The sequence below is a fragment of the Apteryx rowi genome, unplaced genomic scaffold (assembly GCF_003343035.1).
Source record: "Apteryx rowi isolate R43461 unplaced genomic scaffold, aptRow1 scaffold_1, whole genome shotgun sequence".
NCBI classification, from domain to species: domain Eukaryota; kingdom Metazoa; phylum Chordata; class Aves; order Apterygiformes; family Apterygidae; genus Apteryx; species Apteryx rowi.
In genome coordinates this window covers 2,106,435-2,127,091 of record NW_020447196.1, presented here as the reverse complement: position 1 = coordinate 2,127,091, position 20,657 = coordinate 2,106,435, and positions in this window count along the sequence as shown.

Here is a 20,657-nt window from a genome sequence, read left to right as displayed (position 1 = left end):
GTAATATCAGTGTGTTTAAATCAGTACATATTTTTCACCTTTGTGTATTAGGGCTATTTTCAGCCCTTTCGCAAGTTGTATATATTTCCATAGCTGATTGCACAGAAGATTTAATAATGATTGTACTGGCACATATTATCTAAGAGAATTGTCACCAAGTTTGGAAGTTATTTTCAGTAAAACTGTAAGCTAGAAAGGCTGCCATGTAAGCAATGAGCACTAGTCAACACTAGCAGAGTAAACATTTTAAAGTAGTGAATTGAAAACTATAACCAATACACTGATAAGGATTGTTCGACAATGATAATTATTTTTAAAGATATTGATTACAGTTGCCAGAAGTCACATTACTACAAATGTGCAAATGTAAAGTATTATCAGCATGTTTCTTGTGTTGGTTTATACTCACACGCATCCTGAAATATCGGAAGTGACTAGGACTCCAGTGGATTTACATCTGAATAAAAGGGCTGGTAAGTGAAAACTACTTCAATGCTATATATAAGTTGTAACTGAAACAATGTCATACACAGTAGTCTTTGTAAGACAAAACCCTAGTGGGTTGGTGTCATGCTCAGAACATGCAGCGAATACCGTAGACAGCACTTTCACTCTGCTGGTACTTCATTTTAGCACACCATTGTGTAATGCTTGCAGGAGGAACAGGCCGTAATTTAGATCTATATTATTACATATAAACTGTAACTGCAGAATTTAGGGACCAGAAGTAGAGGACAGCTGATTTTAAAGCCTGGGAAGGTGATTGATCACCGACTCTTTATCATTCTTTGTGCGGAAAGTATTTGTCTAGCAGCATTAAGCATCTGCTTGCTTGTTTCACACAGATGCTTTAAATAGAATTTGACCTTTTGTTCAGAAAGTGTTTGAATATTTAATGTAAAAATATTAAGTTATCATAAAGGCTGTGTCTTTTGGGAAGAGTGTTCAATTTTTATACAGCCCGAGTTCTTAAAGTACTTTGGAGCATGAATAACTTTAGAGCAGAACAAAGCAGGCAGTGCTAATGTGTAGAAACTCCAGAAGTAAATAACAGCTGTTCAAGAAGACTTCTATTAAATATGTATTAATTAAGTTGAAGTGCATCACTTAAATATGTGAAGAGATTGTCTTGTGTTAATTTACATTAAAACACACAGCACTTGTTAGCCTCATTACAGTACCCTGAGTGTATCCTAAGCTATCACCTCATCCTACACTGAGCATTTTGTTGGGTGTTGATTGCTTTCGATTTGCCCTTTTAAAATGTCAGATAGTGGCCTCCCTTTCTTGTTGGATCTCTTCTTTATCTCACGTTTTGCTCTTGCATAGTTACTATACTTATTTGTGTCCATTCTGTGCTGAAACTTAAGAGAAGAATAGATTGCGGAAGTACAACATCCGCTGCTCACAGCACAGTTCCCTAATGTGCCCACCTGTACTTCATGTGTGGCTCTCGGTGTTAACTTACAAACAGGCAGTAAGAATTTAAATATATATTTGTGTAGCAAAATGAATTCACACAAAGATTCAGTACCACCTTTAGTGCAGAAAAGATACCTGGAAAAATGGGGTCTGTTTAGTGAAATTACAAATAAGTAGTCATTAAACTTATCGATAATAAAAATGATAGTACTTTGTGGTTTAAGTCAATATGTAAATCTTAATAAACCTTCACTCTCTTCTTAAATACTTTTATCGTGCACTGGAAGCAGGTGACTTGAAGAGGTGCAGTCCCAGAAAGTCGTGCTAACCTTGGCTCCCAGTTTTGGGTTTATCTACTAACATTGGCATTTGCCATCGTACATTTGACTTCCATGAAAGTGCTGGCTAGCCCACAGCATTTTAGATTTATTTAACTGGAGACTTGGAAATATTTTCCAGCTCTTGGGTCTAGATATAGGCCACCAGTCATTTTCCAACTCTTTACCAAATCACCACCCCTTTTGCGCTGGAAAATTACCCATGGGCAAGGCAGGAGCAGTGATGCTCTCCATTAGGTCCCCCATCTGCAGAGCACACCAGCCCAGCAGTTTGGACATGGCCAATGGAACCAAATTTTAGTGCAGTAGCCCTTAGTTTCTTGAGCATCATTATTGACTTTGCCTGGTTCTAATAGCACAGATGTTTTTTTCAACAAATTTCAGTGCTGGAAATACTTAGGCTTATAAGATTTACAGATAATTTTCAGAGATCATTTTATTCCTTGTGCCACCTAGGCAGCCAGTCCAGCTTTTAAGCTGTTCTTTGTGGTACCAGCACATCATCCCATTATTTTGTCTCTCCAGACTCCCTGATTGCAAGCTGGATTCCAGTTCTTGTTTCCAGCCCCTATTCCTGCAAACTCCTCACTGGGGGAAAACTGTAGAATATAAAGGACTTGCAGGCAGGTCCTGGCAGAGCAGGAAAGGGGAAGGAAACCAAAATATTTTGGCTGTAAGAAAATGTTGAAGTCCCTGATAAATTGCTGCATTATATGACACTCTTGAGAGAAGTGAATGGGAATGTTTTTCCTTCTTGACTGTAGTTTCGGGTTGTTTCATCAGTTCACTCCTGGGTTATGTTTCCAAGATAGTCTCTGCTGATATGAGTGCTTAGGGAGACGTTTTTGCTAAATGAAAGCTGACGTTCTGTAGGATAATTGTGGCAATAAGGGGTGATTTCCATAGCACTTGGAATTCACAGCTGCTTGGTTTAGGAGCAGTTTTAGGCACAATGTATTTATTTTCAAAAAAACCATTAAAAGGTTTTCATTCCAAAACTTCTCTCACTTTCTGCATCTTTGCCCCTGGTATCCACGCAGCACTCAGTGTTTACTGTACTGAAGCCATTTCTGCCATATAAACTGGGAGCTCTTCAGAGAAAGAATTGTTTTCAGCTTTTGTTTAATGTTATAAGTACGGTGTCCTGGAACTGGCATAATAAAGAACTCCTGGAACCTAGAAATGGAGCTTAGGAACAGAACTGTCTGTGTTTTCTTGTTCATAAGCATTGCAATGTGATTGCAAAGTGATCACAGGTCTGTGAAACCTAAAGGATTTATTGTTTATTATCATCTTGTTTCAAAAAGGGTGGAGGTTTGGGCTGAGATATTCCTTTTATGGCTTAGTGTGCCATGGTGCTTAGTTGAATGTGACCCCCCTACACACACTCCACTGTGGACTCCCTGCTGCAGAAATACTATCAGGAGTTAAAGTCCTTCAGAGGTTTATTGAGCTGGGTTTCCTCCATAGAGTCATCAGGGAAATATACCCAACTAGTTCCTTGCTTTTATAAGAATCTGTCCTTGTACTRGGGCTTGCAATAAGTTGTTCATGTTGAGGTGTATGGAAGTTTTCTCCATTTTTTTTTTCTACTTCTAACCATTGTTTGACGCTCGATGGCAAGGATTATTTGAGCCTTTGAATGCTTGTTTTAGGGATAGAAAGCCTGTTTTCCATATAATGGCTGTTAAAGACCTGCATTAAGTTTAATAACTTCAGTCACAGTGTTCTCATATGATGAATGGTTAGAAATCTTCTATCGTTAAGCCCATACTTACTCAATATTAACTTGAAGATGTTACTTCACTTCATCCATTCATATTCCTGACTTCATCTGTCACCAAGAAACTTTCAGACACTCACTTATTCAAGTCCAGACAGACCTATTAAATACTTACCTCGGATTATTCTTCAGTTGGCAAAGTTACTGCTTCCCTATACGCTATCTCAGATTGTTGCCTTTAGGGCATTGACGTATTCCAGCCTTCATAGATTACTCCCTTTCTCCCCTACACTTCGTTCACATTCAGGGAACAGTTGTTTCTTCCAGTCAGACTGTGTAGAATTTGCAGCAAATACAGAAAACAGAGGCAGCAGCTGAAGCAAAAGTGAGGGCAGATGGTCTCCAGTGAAACGTTGAGAGTAATGGATGATTTTTTTCCTCCAATCTTTAAGTGCACAGATAATCTTAGGGGAAAAATAGGAACTCTTTCTGCAATGCAAATATGAAAGCCTTTCACCTGAGACAAAAAGGCTGCAATTCACAACCTACTTTCAGTTTCTTTGCTTACAGTTTGAAGTTCTAGAAGTAGTAAAGTAAGGGGAGCCTAATATGTTCCTTGTGAAACACTTCAGGGTGTGAAAAGATGTGTGAGAGGAATTCTCTTGATTAAAAATTATTAATTTTATTGTCAGGTAGGGTTATTTTTAGATATCAAAAAGTGATTTTGCTGATTTGGGCTGGAAGTCGCTCTGTGTTTAACTTCTCTCTTTCCTGTCACTGTCAAATTTTCATTGTTTCGCAAAGTAAATTCAGTGGGCTGTAAGCCTCTATGTTTTGTAATTTCTTTTTCCAGAGGACATCACTCTCCTCAAAATGAATGGGATGTAGATGCTATTTAGTTGAGTGGAATGCTGGATTATTTGGTGTTTCTCTGCTAATAGATGCCTTCTGCTGTAGGCATTTAGTTGTTTTTGAAAACAACATCTATCTTCGTATCAGCAGAATGGGGAACAGATGAAAAATTTAAAAGAAGGAGATATCAAAGGGTGCATGATCCTTTTCTTTAGCATAAACATGCGCACAATTATTGCCAGGTTAAGCAGAGGCAACCCAATTTTGCCTGTTATCCATAGTTCTTGAATCCTTGCTAATCTTTGATTTCCATTTCATATTTTAAAATGCACATRTAACTTCCACTTCTGTCCTACTGCCCATGCAAAAGGGGTAGGATTTCTAGTTTAGGTATAGGAGCTGATGAATATACTGGCATTAGCACCTCCTTAGTGCTTTGCAAACAACATTAAATGCAAAAGTGTAAGTTAAGTGTAAAAGTAACTTTAAAAATCCAAGTTTGCCAAATCTTGTATGAGATTAAGTGTTCAAGATAGTAATCGAATTCAGAATTGTGTGACTTCATGCTGTAGTCACTGTATTAGCTGTGTCACGCCTTAACTTCATTTTGTGATTGAGGTCACAAAACAGGAGATGGAAGCCATGTTTCATGCAAATGTAGAAGGAATCCCAAATATAACAGTAAAGAAGGATGAAAAGAAGGCAGCACAGTGAGGGCAAGAAAAGACGCTTAAGTTTCCCAGAGTTCCTGTCTCATTGTCTATTCCAGCTTCCTGCTTTTTCATTTTGCCTCTCAAGCCTTTCTTGTGCATACACATAGATTATAGTATGCAGAAGACTAAGAATAAGCTGAAGGCAGAAACTGACTTAATGAAGACATTCTTGTGATAGAGAAAAGATTCTGTTGTCCACAGATGCGCAAAGAAAAATAGAGAAGCAGCTGCCCTTAGAAAAGGAGTAAAAGTAGAGATGAGCTCCACGTCATGATGCTTTAGTCAAGATCTGAACTGTTGCAAATCTCTTCATGGGAGGATCTGTTCTTTGTACAGGCATATAACCAAAAGGAGAAAAAAATAAGCTTCTGCTGGAAAAATACTGCAAGTCTTCTGTCTTAGRTACTGTCCTGAAAGGTGTTGACTTTTTGTCAACTTTCAGCTGGAGAATAAGGATAAAAGGAAATTGTTTTCAACTATTGCTATGGGTGACAATATTTAAAATCAATTTCTTGTCAAAAGTTTCTTTTTCCTCAAGACCAAGCTATAGAACAGAGGTATGSTCATGCTCTGTCATCTTCCCGAGGAAGATCTGCAAAGGCACAAAGGCCTTCATCTCAGTTGTTTCCTTCTTTCATCTGCAGGTAGATCTTTTTGGTTGGTTGGTTTCTCAGAAAGCCTTTGGGGGCACAGGCAGCACAGAGGTGATGGAAGGAACAAATGCAGCGAGTGGGCAGGTAGGTGAGATGGCGTGGAGTTAAGATACAGCAATCAAGCGGAGGCTTCTTGGGTCACCTCGCCTGCAGAGTTAAGAAACTAGGCATGTGGTTGGTCAGTAACATGGTTATCAAATTTACAGAGTACATGCCTCACACCCACAAAGTGGTGAGCAGTGGCATTTGGATGAATCAGGATGGCCTATTATAGTCCTTGTACTAGGCCTTGTGCAAACAATGCTGAAATTTTGCTGGAGCATTCATGAGAGCAAATGAAGCCACTGGTGTTCAGGCTGGGGGAATTATAGTTTGCTATACTTTTATAATAGTAAATTTGAGAGCTTAAATAATTTTATGTTTAATCTTCCAATTGCATACTGAAAAACTGCAAGTTTCAGGAAAGAATTCTCTTTTACACAACCTTGATCAAATAGTGAAAAATACTATAGGATTCCTTTGAAGCACTAGCCATGGCTGCAGCAGCATCCCTGACAAAATAGATCAGTGGCCCAATCTGATTTGACAACTCTTATGCAACTAAAAATAGGAAAAATAGAAGAGAAAATTTGTAGGACTGGTAGTGGCTTGTATTTTTCAATAATTTATCAAGATTCGAGAGCACAGATTTCCTTTGGGAAATATTAGTTCTTAGGTTTACAAAGTGCCTCAGTTGTAAATACCCATAAAAATGACAATTTGGTAGGTTGTATTTATTCTTAAGCGGGTCAAAGGACATTAGCGTATTCCTACTGTATAAATCTGTCAAGTACAGAATTTCTTTATGCTCCCAAATCACAAAAGCGCCTCTTACAGTCAAGGAGAAAATGTTGCATTATTGCCAATCAAGGACAACAGGCAAGCATATCGATCTCTACCCAATAACTTTTGCCCTGCTCGCCAACTTTTTATCACTGAAACTGGACACATCAAGGAATTGGATTTAATATATACATACAGTGCTGATTTATTACAAGAGGAGAAATACATTCTGGCCTTACTCCTAGCTCAATATTTTAATGCTTATTTTATAACTTGCGTGGAAGCTTGCTATGATTTTTCCTACAGACGAGGTGTACAATTTTCAGATATCCCTGGATATGCACAAATCTTCAGCTTGCATAGGTACATCAAGTGTTATATGTGTATGCACATCTTGCATTTGGTGGTCTTTTAGTCTTGTGTCTAGATTTTGAAAGTTTCATTTATGCACGTGGAAGTCTGTAGGCAGATTGCTGTTAGTTTCAGAGCGGCATGACTAAGGATGTGCCTGGCAGAGAGAAGAAGCAAGACTGGAGGACATATAGCCACAAAAGGTCTGGATGTGGCTTGCTGAGTCTGGTCTGAAGATGTATTGGCCTTCGTCTCATCTCTGGAGCTGTGTATGTAAAGCCTTACTTATAAGGGCTGTTTACCAGTCACAGATGCTGGAACAAAGCAGTGTGCTAGCATAGTCCTTCCTCACCCTCTCTCCTGTTGGTGAAGCTTCATATTTTTTGGTCCCTTTTCGTTGATAACTGCAGATCACTGCAGAGGATTTGGCCCACCTTGCACACATAGCACCTTTGCACTCTCGCATGGCTTAGGATAGAGATGCCATTTTRAACTCCATGGTATGAACAATGAATTACTCTTTGGAAGGCAAGCACATCTACAAAACTGAAGGGGAAGACATTCATCATAGAATTACAGAGGCTGGAAGGAACCTCAACTAGTCCAACCCCCTGGTCAAAGCAGAGTAAACTACAGCAGGTTGCTCAGGATCTTGTCCGGTCAGGTTTTGAATATCTCCAAGGCTGGAGACTCCACAACCTCTCTGGGCAACCTGTGTCAGTGTTCAAGGACAAGCTACTGGGTTAAAACACAGGCCATGTAAATCAACAGCAGCAGATAACTGCTGAATTTCATTTGTATTAAATACGTAAAGGAAATATCCTAGAGAGCAGCCTGCTCTCTCTTGTTACTGTTTGATGTTAAGTCCTGCTGACATTTTTACGTATCTGAGGAAAAGACATCAGTGCTTCCTAAGAGCTGGGTGACCCTTCGGTGGAATAAATGGATATGGAAGTAGCCCGTGGATTTCCTTCTCATGCTCGTGATGATGTGGAGCACTGTGGAGAGCTCTGGGAAGGCCCCAGGCCCCTCTGCATTATTTCTTGACTGAGCAGGCAGAGGGACTTGCATAGAATTTCCCCAGACCTGTCCTGCCCCAGCCAGAAATTTTGTCCAGAAGTAATATTCAAGGATTCTGTACATTAGTCAAGATTTTTAGATGTCTAGTAATCCCAGCCTTTTCTCTGCACGTGAGTAGATCCTTTCTATAGTGCATGTATAGCAAATCTGACACTTACTGAAAATGCCGTCTGCATTGCATGAGGTGTGCACACTCACAATAAGTCTGCTGTGGCTGGGCCTCTTGTGCATGTGCTATCCTGTTGATTTGTACAAGCACAGCAAATTGGAGGTGCCCCAAACATTTTCGTTTGCTGTGTACATTCTGACCATCTGTGCAACACATGTACCACAGGTCTGATGATGCTTTAAGAGGTTGGACGCAGTCCATACGCTGCACAGCTCATGGGGATATATTTCAGTCTGAAAGATGCGGAACAGGAATATGGCACACCTAGAAATATGCTTTTCACTGGGAAGTTCAAGGAAGAATTCTGCCATAGAAAGAAAGTGGTTTCTGGTTCTTTCATCTCCTGACTTGTCACAGATAATTGTCCAGTAAGCCCTATCCTACCTTCAGTGTATTTTCGTATTGCACAGGTTTTGAAAGGATCTGAGAAGGCAGCACAGTTTTCAATTTTGGGGAGAGGGAATGTCTTGACTGGAATATATTTTCTTCACCAGTGTGAATTCAAGCCAGAAGAGAAAAGAAAAAGAGAGTAAGCAAGGGTGGAGTAAAGAGAGGAAAATACAATCCAGAGTACCCACTATCTGATCTCCAGTGTCTGCTGGAAATGCTGAACTTTGCCAGCCTCTTCAAATCATCTGTCAGAATCAGGCCCAAATGAGATGGTTGCAGTCACTTCCATGACATTCTTACCTTTCCAGGTAAATACACAGAACTCTGGTTGCAAGATCAGTGATGAATCATGACATCCTTCTATCCAAAGTGCCTGGGGCTTTTTCTTTCCTCCAAACATTTAACTTACTTGCAGGGTTGACAGAAAAGCAGCAGATTTTTTTTCCAAATATCCATTTGCCTTTCCATTTATCTACTTTGATCTAAAATATAGAACCTGATGGATGCCCTAGGTAAATCAAACATTTTCTGTCTGCCAAAATGGTTTTGCAAATGCTTATTTCATGCCATTACCATTTTTCTGTTTCTAGCAGTAAATCAAAAAGTATCACCCATTCATCCACTTTAAAAGTAATGCCTTTCCTTTGCATAATTACACATACCCAGTGGAGATCCGTATGCACAGTAAATCTATTCCTTTAAAAGGTTTCGCCTTAAGTACCACAGTGACATAAATTGGTGTAGAGCAAACTTATTTATTTAATAGGTTTATTCTTTTAACTGATCTGATAACTGTTATACTTCTCTTGTTTGATTTGGGTGGGGAGGGCTTTTATTAATGTATCAGATTTATTTTTGCAGCAGATGTTTATGTAAAAAGGTCTCACTCCGTACAGGACTTGTAGCAATTGATATGTGTGTGTAATTTATTCTCATTTCAGGTTTATTCTTAACTGGTGTTCAGGGGGTCCTCACTGTATCTCCAGTAGATCCTTGAGAATTAAATAGCTTAACAAATGTAATGAGCAAACCTGAAAGAAGTACAAGTGGAGAAGTGTATGTATTTGGACATTACCTTTCCAAATGTGTGAATAACATAAATCAACCACCGTCTTAGAAATGAGTGATAAAAAAAATTGCCCAAAATAAATGTCTTCCAGTAATAAGTGCCGTGGACAATATTTTAGCAAAGTGAAGATTAAAAAAAAAAAAAAAGGATATGTTCATCACTCTCATGTAAATTTGTTCATTTTTGTAAGTCATGCCTGTAGCTCTTGGGGGTGTCAAACCTAAAGCAGACAAGCCCAGCTGGTGGAAGCCTGAGAGTGAAATGATGAATTTTTCAGCAGATCCAAGTTTATTTTAGGCTTTATAGAATTATCTTTCATTTCCCTGTGAGTGAAATTGCAGGAAGTAGCTTTAAAAAATTAAGTTAAAAAACTTACAATACCAAAACAGCAAAAAGTAGCAAAACACCAGAATGTAACTATAGTTGAGTCACAAACATATCCTGTGTGTGTTTGAAATTATGGCTACAGTGTAATCCTGCAAACATTTACGTGAATGTTTAATTTAATGCTTGTGAGAATTTTCCAGACAGGTACAGAGTCTGAGGAGAGACAAGATTGCAGGTTAGGTTGTGACAGGAGTGATGTCATGTGGAGTTGAACAAAATTTCTAGTGTAAATATATTTTCTGTGGATATATTTTGTGTGGCACTAGATAGAAAAGTGAAATTCAAGGTGGCTGTATTTCTTTAGGTTACACAATAAAAACGTGCAGAAAAATTTTTGGGAGAATATGGTTCATAGGAAAGTTTCAGGTCTGGAATCTCATTTGGTTAATGAAGGTAATTTAATGAACATGATCAAAATACTAAACCCTATAATTTCACACTATCCGTTTCAAAATGTTACCTTTTTCTGCTGGCATTACAGAGCTGTCAACACTGTTTTTCCTACAGTTGGAAGGGAAATTATCCAAGGCAAACCTGAGAAGATATCATGGGCCTAGGATGGGGAGATGTATATGATAATTACAGATCCAGCAAGGGCTGTACATCAGAGGGAGGAGAGCTATTACCTGCAGCTCCACATCTCATGTCCATTCAGGTCATTCTTTTGAGATTTCAGTTAAAGTGAATCTGGCTTTTTTTGTTCTTTTTCTAAAACATTAACTAGATCAGAGATTGCCAACATTCCCTTTTTGATCAGAATTGATTGTGGTGGTTGTAACCAGATGGTTTCACAACAGTATTGGGGAGGAGTAACAAATGCTGGGAAGAGGGTGTGGGGGAGCAAGGGAGAATATCCAGCTCAAAAATTAAGGAACAGATTCAGTACTGGTGTTTTGACTTCAGTTGATTTGCATACTCTGAAAGTCTGACTCTAATTCTTGTTTTAGGTCATTTCTAGCCATTGCATTTCACACTAATACTGATCTGCTACAGTAAATAGCAGGGGTTTCTCAGTATTTAGGTGTAGGCATAAATATATATACAATTTAATCCCGTGTTTCAGCCAAGCTATTTCTGGAGAGATGTATGGTCTGAGTAGGAAGAACAAGCACTCTTAACTGGTTTTAAATGGTTTGAGGTTTAAGGGCAGGATTATGTGATGTGGTTGCCTGCAGTAGCGGAGACTGGATTAGTAAGTGGCAAAGATACCTCTTTGAATCCCGTGTCCCTAGAATGAGCTCATGAGAGCTGCTGAGTGGAGCCCTGGGGACTGAAGCTTCCCCGCTGAAAACAGCCTCCCCTCTGTTCCCCGGCTGGGAACCAGGGGAGCCACCCTAGAGGGGGGAGGCAACCTCAGTTCCCAGATTGGCTCAATCTTTGTCTTCCCATGCTGTTTGCATTGATGCTAATCAATGTTAATTATGGCAGTGGGGCTTGTGATACACTCATTATAAAAGCCATCCCATTTTTCTGTGCTTGTACAGTCTGTAACACAATAGGGCCCTGATTGGGGTTCCCTAGATGCTACAAATAGTAATACAAATTGTTATAATAATGAATACATGGTTCATGGTGTAGGACTACCAAACCCAGCTCGTACAGCCTGCTGAAGCATCACGTGGTAATTCTGTTTGCTGTTACCACTAACTATGATATACTGGATATGTCTTGACAGTTTTGGCCACAGTGCAGTAAACCATTTAAACTTGTGCTTGTGTTGAAATAGGTGCTCGATTTGAAATTTGTGCTTAAATCTGTGGTTGTTTCTGAGTGTAAATATATGCTTAAAGTTAAGCATGTGCTTAAAAGCTCTTCTGATTCAGGATCCTTATTCTGCAGGGTTCTTTATCTCACTGCTGTTGACTACACCGAGGGTTGGCAGCCACTGAAGGTTACATGCCAGGTTGTATGTTTCTTTCCCAAATTTGAAGTTACATGTGCAAGAGCTGGAAGATGCTGCAGATGCTCCAGAGTTGAGTGGCTGGTTGGGTGTGTGTTGTAGCAAGGCTTCCCATCTCCTGGGAACTGGGCTTGGGACTGGGTGGAAGCCAAGAGCTGGCAGCCTCTTTCCTCAAGAGGCTGCAGGTCCCATTCCTGGCCAGTGTTTTTCCGTGTTGGGCACCCTCTGGCTAAAATAGCCGGTATCTGACAGGTGCAGGCTCCTGTGAGGGATTTGGTTCCATTCTGCTGTTATTCTCATTRGGAATTGCAGCTCTATTGTTCATATACTTTAAATGATATACATAGTTACTATTTAACCTGTGACTACGCATCCCCAGGCCTTACCCTTGTGAGTTCCAGTGACTTCAATAATATCACAAATTTGTATCAAAGAAAGTTTCCACAATGAGTCCCTTATTGCTTGTGGCTTGGCTTGTTACATACATTGGTTCTAGTCCCACTTTTCAGTTCTCGTTGGACTGCATTCTTGGTTTTTACTTATCCACATGCAATTTAGGCCTATGATTATCTGCCTAACTCTAGTTAGTTCTTTCACTGTGTACCACAGTATGTTTACCAAGCCTTTGTAACAAAAATGTTTTAAATTGTTGTATTACCTCTCTTGAGTGTGCATGTTGTTTTAAAATGAATTTGAATTAGTGTTGAGTGGCTTCTATGTTTGTAATTAATTTAAAATATTTAGTATAGCAGCTAGGTTTTTCCCTATTAATAACTGTGCTTTACTGAAATTCCATGATCTACAGCACACCCTAGTGATATCTGGAAATCATGAAGTTAGACCCAGTCATTTTTACTTGCTCTGTGGTGAAACAAAGTTTAGGACTCCACTAAGCAACTCAGTCCATGAAAGGAAATGCCTTCATATCCAAAATGGGAAGAGGGTTGAACCCTTGATTTATAAGATAAAAAGTAGACTTAGAAATTAAAACTACAGTATATTCTTCTGTGAAGAGAGCATTTATTTCATGAGTTCACCTGGTGTACACTCTGAAGCGTTGGACGTGTTTTAATAATAGAGCATAGGGAAAAGCAGCTAGAGTTGTGTGAGAAAAGAGGAAAATATTAACTGAGATTTTTTTTTAGACTGGAGAGAGCATGGAGAGAGCAACCAAATAAAAGTATTGTGGAGGAAACCAATGCAGGCAATCTTTATAGGTTAGAAACTAGAACAATCTTTTAGTGTCATACCGCCAAGATATTAAAATTCATGCTAGATATGCAATTCGTCCTTTTGCAGATAGTTAGGTCACTTGTTTATTCAGATGATGGTACTTGTACCTATTTTTCAGTGACTAATTTGCTCCTGCAAAGGAATGTGCATCTGTCTTTTTAGGCTATATTCTGCTCCCCTTTTAGTCGATTAGGACTTGCATTTGAATAATTTGATTTCTTTTTAATTGTCTGAATGTATGCCTGTGAAGGGCTCTGAATTGGCCACTGTTGACCCCTCTGGTGGGGTGAGAGGAGAAAGTGGGTTTGAGAAGGACTCTGAAAAAGAAGTTGAAATAAATAGTCAAGGAGAAAGGCAAATATTTCAGCAGAGGTGAAATCAAATTGGTGACATGGATATAGTGAATTGGAAGTGAAAACAATAGGAGTAGCAGGAAAGAAGAGTGTTGGCCTTGTAAGTTACGGTTGTTGAAGTTAAACCTCGTATGAATTCTCAAAGAGAAACAGAGAATTCATCAAAGAGAAACACAAGTGAGCAGTGTCCCGACCTCACCGTGTGCGAAGGCTGCACAGTGGTTCCGTTGCAGGTGCTGTCCAGCCTCCCAAGCGGCTTGTGCGAGTGCCCGCGTGCCTGTAGAGTTGCTGTTGTCGTTAGCCATGTGCACCTACCTCCCAAACAACTAAGCTCTCCCAGAAGAAGCTGGTTTGGCCAATGAACATCCCAGCAATCAAGCAGCCCTGAGGCTGCTCTCATTTTCACGAAGGGCCACAAAGCCCTGACAGGTGCTAGGTAGCACATACCAGTAGCTTTGACCAACCCTCAGCTCCAGCTCAGCTCAACTCAAAAATCTGATCCTGTATGTCCGTTACATTTACAGAGGACTAATAGCCTATGTAAGGCAAGGCTAAAAGGTGGGGTCCTTTCTTTCTGGCTCACTCATGCATGACAAATCTAATATTTTGAGTAGAGACAAGTTTCCTCCCAAGGACCTCTGCATTTTCACTCCCATCAGGTAATCCAAATGGAAATGAGTATTTTGTTTTATGTAAATAAAACCAAAAAGTTTGCAATAATTTATGGTGTTTATTTAAATGACATGCAGATTACTTTGTGAAACTTAGGGGAGAAAGCAGCACAACTGAAACAGCACAATTGTTTCCAAGAATGCCTCACATTCATTTCAAATCTACATACAATATTTCATTCATGCTTAATTATTTCCCCAATGCTAGTCTAAGCATTACTAGTTCCCTTTGTCTTTTTGCTTTTGCATGCAGTGTGATTAGCAAAACTGCTTGTGCTCTACCAACTCCTGCACATATGGGGTTTAGCCTCATTGTTCAAGGGGTGGAGCAACAAGCAAGATGAACACTCATGCTGCCAAATTTGGCACACGTGAGCCCTCCAAAGTATACAGATATCACTCGTTTCATTTAAATCCCTGTCTATATTTTGCATTGCTACCATAATGGCAACTCCATTGTCTGGGTGTATTATTTGAAGCCGCTTTTCTCCCATTGTTTGTGTACTGTAATCCTCGAGGTTTCTGTAGTCATCGTGAGCAGCTTACTTGAAAGAAATCACTTAGCTCTCTCAGATCGCTCTGAACCTGCTGGCAAAGGAACAGGCCATGACTAAAGCATGAGACCTGTGATCTTTCTGAAGAAAATCTCTTCAGTAGAGTTTATAAGTTGTTGCTTTTATGGGGCTCAGTTCTCAGGGTTTGGACTCAGTGTTATCTTTCCTCCCCTTGTGGATTTTTCTACAAGGCATGATGGGAGTGTGAGCTGGAAAAAAAGAGAAGTAATGCTAGCTGAGGATGTGTACCCAACAACATATTACACGTTTCAAATACTGGCAAAGGGAGACATCTACTGTTTGACAGAAATTAAGGATAGTTGTTCATTCTAATTGCAGCAAAGTCTTACCCTTTTATTCTTCCATAGTATAGAGACTGGCACATCCTGCTGTGAGTCTTTCAACAGACTTTGGAGAACTTAATGCCTGCCTATTTAGGGCAGAATAAAAGGTCTCCTGGAATTTATCATAGAAAAGGGTCCTTCCTTTCTAGTATTAGGTCGTCTGCTTGGTCAGTACCCTCTGCTCCAGAGACAGTGGCATCTCATGACTGTGTATATGCAGGTTGTTGTAGGTAAAGCACTTTGGCATAAAGCAGTTCTTTATAGTTTATGCCCATTTTAGGGTTTGAGTGCACATCAGTTTACTCTTAGGAGAGGGATTTATTTACGACATTTTTAAGACAGTGGTTCCCAAAGTGGGGTCTGCAGAACACCAGTGGAGGGCTTCTTTGTAGTTTGCAAAAGTGGGCTTATTCCAGTTCTTTCTGTTTCCAAAGCCTAGATCACATTGTAAGACRACTGTAAATACAATATACACACTGCCCCTGCTCTTCATTTTGCTTAGCAGTATCTCTTTAAAGGAAATAATTCTGCTGTAGCCACTGAAGCATCACATGATCCCAACTAGAAACACCCTTGTGATTGCAAGTGAAGCTGAGAGGTGGTCCAGGAGACAGTATTAAAACATGACCTGCAAAATTGTATGAGAGAGTCTGAAAACCCCTTCAGGAAGCTTTGAATCTTGTCCATCAGTGTACAAAGTGATTCAAATCCACCTTTCCATCATGTTGCCTCCTATGAGAAAACATGAGAAAACAAAATCAGACCGTGAAATCTGTGCCTGTTAGCCTCCTCCCTTCCCACTGTCCTATCTAGCTGGATCTGTGTCCCCCTCTTGCCTGCCGCATTGTCTGAATTCAGACCTGAGAAGGCTGGAGACAATTGTTCTCAGGGTTCCCAGAAGAATAGGAAACTTGGTCTAACAGCTGTGTAAAATTCAGGCTCTCATCCAGCACCCATGAAGCCAGTATAAAGTTCAAAGTGAAGTCAGTCAAGGTCCCTTGGCTTTGATGGGACTTCAGTCACCTTGTTTGTGCTTATTCTTGACCTCCCTAATATATTATATACTTTAGGTTTGAATTGTATGTAGCTGAACATTTACTGAAACTCCATAAGCATTAGGTTGCACTAAAAAATTCTCACACCACTGAATAGTACCTAGCATGGAAATGTATCACTGAAGTTATCCCAGATACCTTCAAATGCCAATCATCCATTCTTGATAGTAGAATACTTTGTATCTTAACTGAATTAGGAATACAAATTTTAGATCTGATTTTGAACTTTACCTGATTTATGTTTGCCCTTCAATTAGAGGTTTGAAGAAACCTTGGATACACTATTYTTAGATACATGCTACAAAAAAGTGATCAGTGGGAGAAAGTGTTTGTAGGAGACCATCTTTTTTGCTCCTCTCTGGAACCCCCATGGATATTTTATGTGTAGCTACTTTTTACCAGGATTTTATTTCCACTTCAGTTGTCAGGCATGCTGTAACATATAAACTCATTTCAGGACACTGACTTTTATATTCAGATTTGCTCAATCTTTTTCTGAAAAGGTCACAAAATGGCTACTCTGAAYCAGTAAACACAATTCTTGAATTAGGCTGCTGAGGAAGTAAAGAAAAGCATAAATGACTTAGGGTAAGAGTGTAAAAGAGCAGAAGATAGGTAGACAGTTTACAGTTAAGGATATGCCTTAAATATCTTTAAGAGCTTGCTTGGATAGTGCTAGCTAGCACTGTATGCTTTATTCCAAAGCTCTAGCCCATATTTTTGGATCATCCTTCATGGCTGAGATGATATAAGGCAATTAATAGTGTTTTGTGACCTTCTGCACCAGTAGTCCATCTTTTTRGCATTGAAACTGATTTTGCCCAGCTTGGCATTTCATCACCTGAGAGTGTGCAGGAGATTAGAGAAGCACCTTTTACAGCAGTAGTGGAATGATTTAGTTCTGTCACGCTGTTCTTCAAATTCACCCGGTTTCCTACAAGCCGATGAGGCAAACCTCTTCTTTGCTTAATGTCACATAAGGTACATAGAAGGCTGTGAAGGGACAGATGTTCTATAACTTCACTTCATATGCAAAAACCGGTTATATCGTTTATTTGCATTCAATTAGAAGTCAGACCCTGATGAATATCTAATGCAGAAAATGAGGAAAAGATTTGCCATAAAGCATATGTCTTCTTTGTAGTGAATCTCAGTAACCTGCTATTGTCTTCCTGTAGTGACTGGGTCGTTTTTACTACATTATTTACACCTACATGCACTGAGGTGAAAAGTATTAATAGGTGAAAATTGGAATTAGGTTCCTGGTTTTAGAAATTTGGTCTTTTTTCATTGCAGAGTTCTGGAGAAAGCACAGTTCCTTTCAAACAGAGCCATTCTGTAGTTGCATAATTTCCCTTACTAAATGTTTCTATTTAAGGACTTAAATGTCATAGCATTACTCTTATCTTACATTCATTTTCTCTTTCAGTTTAGGTTTTGCCTTGTTTGATCTTTCAAGTACATCATTTTCTTGATAATCCAGAGTATAATATGAGGAACTCAGAAGTTATGAAACTGTATTGTTTTTCAAGAAAGGCAGGTTCAATTATAATATGAAGCAGAAGTGGTAGATTCTTTCAGAACAGATGCTGTTATTCCTGTGAGCCTTTAAAAGCATACGTGCAAGGGTTTTATCCAGTGAGAGAGAGAGTTTGTCTGGAATCCTAGACATTATAGCATAGTATTTCCCAAGCTTTTGTGGAAAAAGATACAAATCTCTTCCCTTCCTAAACTTGGATATCTATTATTAGAAATCTGTGCTTCATAACCATTACATCTATCCCTTTTCTTCTCTGTGGACCACTCCATCACACATTCTGGGGAACATATGACATTTCTTCCTCTTTCCTATGTGCTTTGATGAATAACATTGTAAATTAAACCATCTTCACCAGTATCCAAGTTAACATTGACACAATAGAGAAATCTCAGAGTATTTTAGGTGCTTTGCAAATTTATGCGCATGGATCTGTATTACTTACACATGCTTCAAGCTTTGAAGAGTTTTTTTTCTGTCATTGTAATAGTGAGAAATTTATAGATTTTAAGAAAAAGAAAGTGCAACTGGACCAAACTAAAAATATGTCACATGTTTGCTTAACCCTCATGTTTTCTCAGGGAATTTGGGGTGTAGAAGAAAATGTAGGTGAACAATGTCTTCAGCTTTTTCTGTCCAACAAGATTAAGGTCATGGTTTCCTGTGAAGGTAGTAGATGTTTCACATAATTGCATCAGGTATTTCAGGGCAGTTCCTCCAGCCCTTAGCCTGCTCATGATAGCCATTTTTTGCAAACCCCATAAGGAGCAGGCTGCAAGCTAGAATGAATCATTTGCTTGGTAGCAACAGCCAATCTCCAGCTGAAATCTTTCCTGGCACCCTTTGGCCTATCTCCTAGTATGTCAGAAGCTGTGAAAACATGCACAGTGAACCCAGCAGTTTTAGGACGTGCTGGACTTACTGTGTAGTTATTTTGGGTTCTGCCATATGCTAGGGAAGGACTTACAAAGCTGTAAAGTGGCTAACCAAACCAGAAAGCCTAGGTACCATTACTACAGCTAATTTCTGATGCATGCCTTTTGACAGTCTACTTGTATATGTGTTTAAGGTTTTTTGGGGCGTACTGGGGAATTTTTTTTTCTGTTTGGTTTTAAAGGTATAGAGTTTCTAGTAACCTCAACAGAAAAAAAGATACTAAACATTCTGATAAAAGAAATTTATATAGTGAATCAATGCTGATAAAGGGGACAAAGAGAACCACTATATACGAATAGCAATGACATCTACTATTTTTAAGAGCCTAGCATACTACAGTGAATATGGTGAGATTATCAGCGGGATCTGATTTGCAGCTGGATCACCTTGACCTTCTCTCACTCCAGCAAGACTCCTAGAATATAAAAAGTGCATTAACATTTCTCTTGGGTATGGCACTAATTATTTGTTAAGACTGGATGCTGAAATATGGATAAATACATGTTAGAATTACAGTGACAGATTCAACCAGAATACATAATCCTGTAAAAGATAACACAGTGGCAGAGATTTGTCTGTTCATTTATTTTAAGATCACTTTTTCCCAAATGGCAAGTGTGGACCTAGACCCCAAATATAGCTAGGTGTTCAGAGAGCCACCAGATGGAGCTATCCGTGTAATAAAAGCTGTTTGGAAGACCATCTATTGCACATCTTACTGTTTTGGTAAGATGAAGAACAGGACTTTTGCATGTGTTTTTACCCAACACTTACAGAATGTTTCGTGGGAATTTGTGGTGTGGAGTAGTAGTGTGAATAGGTCAATGCCCACCAAGGAAAAAATAGATATGCCATCAGATGCTGTCTGGTAGCTACATACAGAATAAAATCTTAGTTCAACTGATTAAAATGGCCAGATTGACTGATGGCCATTGAGTTCAACAGAGTCAAAATTTCACTGAGAGTGTAGTATAATTTACAGTAGCACTTGTAACCTTAAAGAATAGTCTCCATCATTACCTCATATTTTCATTTTAGTAACTTTTACAATAGAAAAAAAAAAAGATCCAATAAGTATCTGCTGATATAGCCCTAATGAACTATACATGCTTGCCTTTATTTGGAGTTCTGATTGAATGATCCAGTTTGGGTAGGTTGATCAAATTCCCCTCCTCCTCTGGTTAGCAGACTTCATTGCTTGGAAATTGTCTCCTTGGAAAGCCGCCTACAGCTGGGATTTTGGCGTGTTACTTTTTAAAATGTATGTGGCATTTTGGTTCTTTGTTCATTTGGGGTATTATATTTGCTTTTTATATCCAAATCATAAAAATCAAGAGCACCAGTAGACCTGTAACATTTTGAGTTGTTACACAGAGAGTTATTTTATGTCATCATATAAAGCATGGGGAGGTTAAAAAGTCCCTAGTGCAACCATGGGAAGGAGACAAAAATTGTAAGTTATATTCCTTCTTCTTTTCCTCATCCCGCATTTTCATCTCCTCAACAAGGAACCGATGGGAGGTGGTTTACTTTAAATCGGAGAGATGAAATCATAATAAAGACTTAGCTGACAAAGAAACGAAACCCTCAGTTAATAATCCGTCCCTGGGAAACAACAGCATTTTTTTTTAACGTTAGGCAGCGACCTTTCCCGCACCGCGCTGGTGTTAGGGAACAGCGCTGCTCCCGGCCGCGGCCCCCAGCTCCGGCTCCCCCGCGGCGCGGCGCGGCCGGGCGCAGCCGCCGCCCCGCCGAGGCCGCCCGGGGCCGCTGCGCGCCGCCCTCCGGCAGCGGCGACCCTCAGAACACGGCGGCGCTTCGGCGCTGCCCTTCGTGAGGGCCCTGCCTGAGCACGCGCGCACCGCACGGGCCCCGGAGACGCTGTGGGAAACAGGGCTGAAGGGGAAAGGGGGCTAAAAGAGCCGGGAGAGCGTTTGCGCCCCACGCAGCCTCCCGCCGAGGCAAATAGATGCCCCGGGGTCGGTGTGTGCTTAGCTCCGCCGCGCGGCGGCCGCGCCCGGGTGAGCCCGCCAGCCGCCCCGGGGCGCGGAGGTGACGGGGCGGAGCGGAGGCGGGCGGGGGCAGCTGGTGCTCAGCCCTCCCCT